Source organism: Manacus candei, unplaced genomic scaffold, assembly GCF_025592945.1.
Source record: "Manacus candei isolate 608988 ecotype Guabito, Panama unplaced genomic scaffold, ASM2559294v1 h1tg000017l, whole genome shotgun sequence".
Classification (NCBI taxonomy): Eukaryota; Metazoa; Chordata; class Aves; order Passeriformes; family Pipridae; genus Manacus; species Manacus candei.
Window position 1 is genome coordinate 8937722 of NW_026138065.1, and position 7082 is coordinate 8944803.

Sequence of the window (7082 nt, forward strand, 5' to 3'; positions counted from 1 at the left end):
TTTTCTACGTTTTTGATACTGTAGGATCTACGAATAAACATAGTTTCAAGGTATTTTAACATTACCAAATTTAATTTTCAAAAAGAATACAGAAATCTAAAAGCTTGACTTTCAAATACTCTTGTAACTCATCCAAATAAAGAGTTAGTGGTGGTATAGATGCTTTTCTATAGGGTGCCATCACTTGGATCCATTGAATGGATTTTGTTGTCAGTCTGAACAAAATTACGGAACAACTACTTCTTAATGAGCTGTCTGGTCATTCATTTAATGAATTGTAATTTTTTTTGTATGAATTGGCAATGGAAAACTGAGCAAGACAGTTGGTCCACTGCAACAGGAGAAAATTGGCCATCACACAACCTGCTTGGCATTCAAACTAGGTTGCCTAAGCGATCCCAGAGCACCTAGGCAGTACACTTAATGAAAATTAGGCAATTGCTAAACATACAGTGTTTAAGAAAATCAAACCAGAAATATTTTTCTATGAACCATTTAAAATTTAAAAATGGAAAGAAGGCATATGTCCAGAATTCCTATATTCTGCATTATATCAGTGAGGTAACTGAGCTTGATCCTCTCCTGTACCTGAAAAAAGAGAGAGGAGGAGTTGGGTGACTGGCTCTTGTTTAACTGAATGTTTTGAGCCAGACACACCACAGCCAGAGTTAGAGCCATGTTCAGTCAGCTTCTACACATCTTTGCAGCAGAATCATCAAGACGAAGACTTGGAACCTGTGAGTTTGCGCCTGTGTGGAAACACCTCTCTAAAGGAGACCTCTCTCCTGACTAGCTTTTGTTTCTTGGTACCTGACATTAGATGTTTCTTCCTATTCTGCTCCAAGCACTGTACTGCTGTGTTGTGCATTGCATTTGAGCCCAGATGGAAAACTTCACTGTCTTCTGCATCTGCACTCTACCCACCAGGTACCTCTTAGGGAAGGAAAGTCAGTAACAACACATATTGATTACCTGGTCAAACATATTGGATTTAAACCACAGAATCATTTATGGAATAAGCTGGGGTACTTCATAAACCTGCTTACTCCTTGTAGACTGCACTAAATGGGACAGACTGCAACCTTTGAAGGAGCAGTTCCACAGTTAAGATGTTGGGTGACTCAGTGAGTGCAAGCCCTCGTTTAAAGATTGAAAGAAGCCAGCCTGCCTCTTGTTCCAGCAGAAATCAAATATGCTGGCCAGAAAACCATGCATAAAGCTTATCATCCCGCTCAGGATATTCCCATAGGATTGCTTGATTGGGATTGGAGGCAGAAGAGAAAATTTCTTATTCTAGAGAATTGTTAAGGTTGTATGGGAATTAGTACGGTGGAACTGAATTATCATTTTTTTCTTTCAAACTGTTCATGCATGGACAATTTGGAGTAACAGATTGTTATTTACATCTGCTGAGGTGCTGTGAAGAAAACCTATTTTGCAGGGCCACATTGGTTCATATCCCACATAACAATGAGCAGCTAAAAATGAACATTAAATGTCATAACGTCTGTGGCAACCTCAGTGAAGTAAAAGACCAATATGCTTCAGTTCTCACCAGAAAAATTATCATGCAAAGGAAGCACCTTGTGTGTTGAATGACACTGAACACTTACAAAATGCTGCCAGGGTGAATAAGAGTAATCTATCAGAAATCTTTGTAAACAGAAGACAGTGAATTATACCCCATTTCCTAGTCTGTCTGACCCCTCCTCACTGCTTTATGCAGCAAAGAAGAAATTGCTGCCCCTATGAATCATGTGTGAATTTACAGGCTCATGTTGTACCACCTGAAGTACAAAGCAGACAGTTTCACAAGGATTCAAGCTGTTAATGGCTAAAATTCTGGCAAACATTAAAGCTGCCTTAGGACTAAGCCTTGTTCTTGCTGAAGTTAACACAGCCAGTTCTCACTCTTGCTGCCAGGGTCAGCAGAAAGGGCAGCTGGAATAAGTATCATATGAAAGTCTGGTTGGGAGCCGGCACACCTGTGGAGCCTGTTTGACTCTGGCCTCTCTCTGTGTAAAGAAAGGCAAGCAGGAATTGGCTGTGTTTCATGGATCCTCCCATCCACCTCTCCTACACCCAAAACTGTGTACTGTTTTTAGGCTTATGGCACTAAAAATGAAGTTTTTTCAAAGTCGTCCTCCCTCGGGAAAAAAATTTATAACTCACCTGCTCTTTAAACAGGGACTGAAACTGCAGGTCCTCTGCTCCCATAATTAACCATGGGTATAACTGTTGTTGTCAATAAGTTTCCATTTGCGAGACAACTTTTGATTCAAGTGCACCCAAGACATTTTTTCCATAAAAAGAATGTGGTATTTATTAACCAAAAGGCACACATCCATTAGAACAAGAGTTAAAACTTTACATGAACATTTAAAACACTTTACATGCCTCTTACCTTCCCTATATTTAATCTTCTAATTCCAGCTTAAGATAGTTCCCTTTATCTACCCCCTAAAAACTGCCAGACTTGATGAGACCAATTTCATTCCTATAAATTATGTCTCCTCCAGCTGATATCTTTTTGCTTTCTCCTTTAAAATTCATTTCTTCTTCACCATGCCTAGGTTTTATTTCTTTCATGTTCTTACTCAAAGTCCCTGGAGGCTGTGAGCCGTCAAGTGAACCTTACCAAACTGGTTTTCTCTTCTCTCTGGAAGGGAGGTAGAGGCTGTTGTTTAAGAGGTTTTCTAAAATTTTCTGACTAGAAAGCAATAAGTTCAAGTTTGCAGAGTTCTTTAAATAGATATGCAGTATTCATGGAAACATAGGCTGTCAGGAATAGGAAAGTGTGATGGTCTAGTCCCAGCTGGCAACTAAACACCACGCAGCCACTCACTCACTCCACCTTTGTAGAACTGGGGAGAGAATCAGAAAGGTAGTAGTGAGACAACTCACGGGTTGAGATAAGGACAGTTTGATAGGTAAAGCAAAAACCACAAACACAAGCAAACAAAACAAGGAATTCATTCACTACTTCCCATGGGCAGGCAGGTGTTCAGACATCTCCAGGGAACCCAGGCTCCATCATGAGAAACAGTTACTTGGGAAGAAAAACACCATCACACTGAATGTCCCTGCCTTCCTCCTTCTTCCCACAGCTTTATATACTGACCATGACATCATATGGTGTGAGATATCCCTTGGGTCAGTTGGAGTCAACTGTCTTGGTTCTGTCCCCTCCCATCTTCTTGTGCATCCTCAGCCTACTTACTGACAGGGTGGGATGAGAAGCAGAAAATACCTTGGCTTTGTGCAAGCAGTGCTCAGCAATGACTAAAATATCCCTGTGCTATCAACACTGTCTTCAGCATAAATCCAAAACGCAGTCCCATACCAGCTACTATGAAGAAATTTAACTCTACTGCCACCAAAATTAGCACACAAAGGGCTGAACTTCTTACCCCAGGTGCCTATGACTTGATTGCTTATGGCAAGGAAGCAGAAAACCAGGATATCTGCAGATGCCTTCAAGGAAGAAGCTGTGTATTTGGGACAACAACCTTTCTTGAGACAAGGGTATATTTCCTCTCCAGAAACAGCAGAGACTGCCTTCACTCCACTCACACACCTGAAAAGGGAGACTCAGCTGCTCACCCATCCCACACCACAAGCAGTCCAGCCATGGCCAATCCCCATCTCCTCATCCTTAGGGTAGGAAAATTCAGTTCTGTGTCTCTTGAATAAGGGCCCCACACACTCCACAGTGTCTGGCAAAACCTGGAATTGGTCAGGGCTGCAACAGTAGAAAATATGTAAATTACTCTCCTGGATAAGCACAGAGGATTTTCCCCACACTGGTAAGTCCTCAAGACATACAAGTTGCTTCTAGATAACCTCAGGCTTGAACATATGAGTTATTTTTCTCTGAGAACTACTTTGAATCTAGTCATGCACTAATCTCCTAAGAGGAATCCTTAGCAAACAGAGCTTTGTTTGTTTTTTAAGTAATGAATGAAAACTCACTATTGCCAGACCTGTAGCCAAAAGCCTTGATAAGAGTATGCCTTTCAAAACCCCCCAACAGTAAAGGGAATCACAGCTTGTGTTTGCTTGAGTTTGCATATTTGAAGAGAACTTATAAACTCACTTAACTCACAAATTTTTGAGAGAAGCTTTGTCAAGGGCATATGAAATAGAAACACTGGTCTGATGGTGCCTAAGAACCACTGGCATCAGGCCTAACTCATTATTTTATGAAGGATCTGGCAGTCAATCAATAGGAAATTATCTGTGCTGTATTGACATAAATCATAATTGGTTTCCCTTGAATGCTGTGCCAAATCCTTAAGAGAATGAGTTACTGTATGCTCTATGTCGATTTTCTTTCTTTATCGGTTCAGCTCAAATCCATCTTTGAATGCGGTTGAACAGGGGCAACCTCAGCAGAGCAATCCCCTGGGAACACAAGAACTGCTACATATACCTAGCCTAGAATCCTGTATCTAGCAACAGATAGTATCTGATGTCTCAGAAGTCACGTTAAGTGATAAAGAAAATGTATCTGTTCAGCCACACATTGTGATTATAGGAAACAGAATTTTAAAAGACTTTTTTGTTTCTTCTCTAAATAGGAAACATGGCTGCATCTCTTTTTCCCTTTCTGCAACCTAAACATAGTGTCTGCATACATGTGCCTATCGATATAGCATCACATTCACATCCTCAAATTTGCTTAGAAACTTATTTCTTACTGAGTACGACCTTTATTTTAGAACCTGAAGGAAGAGCATGGCAAAGCAGCACTTTTATTTGTCCTCTATTTCTCAACTGATGGTTTATTCTGCAAGTACAGGAGTTACTGAAGGTCATGGTATCAGCCTGGCCTTCCAATGCTGCTAGTCACATTCTCCCCAGCTGATCTCTGAAGAGATCTAGCACAAAATCAAGACGGTTTTGCCCCAAAGGCTTAACACCTTGCTCTCAGACATCTGAGTGGGTGGAGTTTCCTCCCAAACCCTGCTAATGCAAGGACTGCCAGACTTTCTTTGAAGTCTGTGGCGTCTCTGATGGTCAGCACCAAATGAGGCTGACACCAACCTTTATTTTCCTCCAGCTTTGTCTTCTTCAGTTAAAATGGACTGGAGAAGCAGTGGTGAGGGTTACTCTCTTAAGCCCTGCTAGCTCCTTATTCTGGGACAGAAAGAACAAGAAAATGAGGGGGAAAAGTAGGAATAAGAAATATAAGAAAGTAAAATGATGGATATGGGAGGGTTTCACATGCACAACTTTCTGGTGAATGGGAAAGTTTTGCATCATGCTACAGTCAACGAACTAAACCACCTCATGCCAACTGGCATCTGCCTTCCTTTCTGAAGCAAGTCCCAGGGCCCAGAGCAGACCTTGCCGTGCAGAGCTGCTGCTGAAAGGGTCAATTGAGCTGCTGCAGTCAGGTTAAAAGAAGAGCAACTTCAGTGAGTTTATGGCAAGTAAGAGCAAATGTAGGCTAATACAACTGCAGGAAATATCTCTTTCTGACTGTTCCCCCCCCCTCCACAGCTTTTGTTCCTGTATTTATTATGCATATTTCCCCATCATATATCAAAAACTATTCTACTTTGAAATTCTTGGTGGATTAATAAACTAGACAAACTGACATTTAGAAAATTACTTTTTTTCTAATTTTTTTCCTTTTCTTTTTTCTCAACAAGCTGTTCTAATTGGAATAACACATTCCAGGATGTACTTCCACCAGCCAAAATAAGCATACTTTGTATCTGTTTGGGCACGAGGCATACATCTTAGATGCACTTGTATTAACTCACTAACCAACACAGACCCAGAATTTAAAATGTCCTGTAATTTCTTGGAACTTGAACTGAGTACTTACAGTAATATCATAGGCTGACAGTTTGTTGATTAAAAACAAGCCGAGTAAAGTACATGCAGATGTCAGTACTTGATTTAAATGACTATTCACATACTCTCCTAGGTTAGATGGAAAAAAACCCCCACATTTCTTTCTGCAGTATAACAATGTAATACATAATCTGGAGTAACAACAGGACTTTTTTTTTTTCACCTATTTAGTAAAATTGCTCATACTATAGGTCTGTATAATAAACCTTCAGCAAATTTTAAGTGATCATTTAAATATCTTTCCTCAATATTACATTCCTTGACGCTATTCTCAGCTTTAGAAAGAGCCACTTCTTTAAAAAAAAAACCAACCAAACAAAGAGAATTATTTTTAGATTGGAATAAGTAAAAAAATTAAATATATTATTTTTCTTTTCTAGACCACCAGAAATTCTTCAGGCCATATAAATGCATATTAGTGATTGTTCTGATCCAACAGCACTTCATACAATAAAACTGGAAATTTGAAAATATATTTATCATGTCAATATATGATAAGAATCACTTATACTAGAATTAGATAACAAGACAAAAAAGAATCAGAAAAGGTAAAGAAATACAGAAAACAATTGTATGTTATTCTGAAAAAATGGAGAGATCACTTCTCCATGACTATACATGAAACCAAATTGCAGGGGAAAAAAGCATTTAACTGTCCAAGGTAGGTATGAAATGATGTCAGCACAGCAGATATCAAAGTTGTTAGAGAAAAAATTGCAGGGCTAAGGTGGGAGTTCAAAGAGCTAAGAAGAGCAGAAAATTGATAAAGATAGTAAAATCATTATGCATTATGGCAACATAAGCCTAGGGAAAACAGATCTCTAAGCAGGTAAATCACCTATTGTGATGATATATACTCTGAAGAACAGTAATTGGTAGTTATCTCTCTCTTCCAGATATGCAATCATATCAGGTCTTCATTCCAAGATACCAAAACATTCCCAGGAAATATCTGAAATAATAACAGTGCAAGACCAAAAGCAGCAGTGGGAAGTAATACAATGCAAAAACATACTTTCAGTATCATTCCCAAAACCTCCAGGTTATACCAAAAGGTTAATAACATTTTCTTTCTTTTTTTAATCGCTACATAGACAGGACATTCTCAGAATAATTTTGTGCACAGCTAAATTTGTCAAGAGGGTCTCAGAAGAATATCTGAGAAGAAAAGGGATGTCTCAAAAAAAGAAAAACAGCATCTTGGGACAAAAGCTTGA

The 7082-nt window shown here is 39.3% G+C and overlaps 1 long non-coding RNA gene across 1 annotated transcript; it reads right to left on the reverse strand.

Moving 5' to 3' along the window:
- Positions 1–5046: 5046 nt before the first annotated feature.
- On the reverse strand, positions 5047–6817 carry LOC127469263 (uncharacterized). Its single transcript, XR_007903913.1, has 3 exons — positions 6704–6817; positions 5290–5389; positions 5047–5139 (listed from the first exon to the last, which is right to left on the reverse strand). It is a non-coding gene; the product is annotated as an uncharacterized LOC127469263 (long non-coding RNA).
- Positions 6818–7082: the final 265 nt, after the last annotated feature.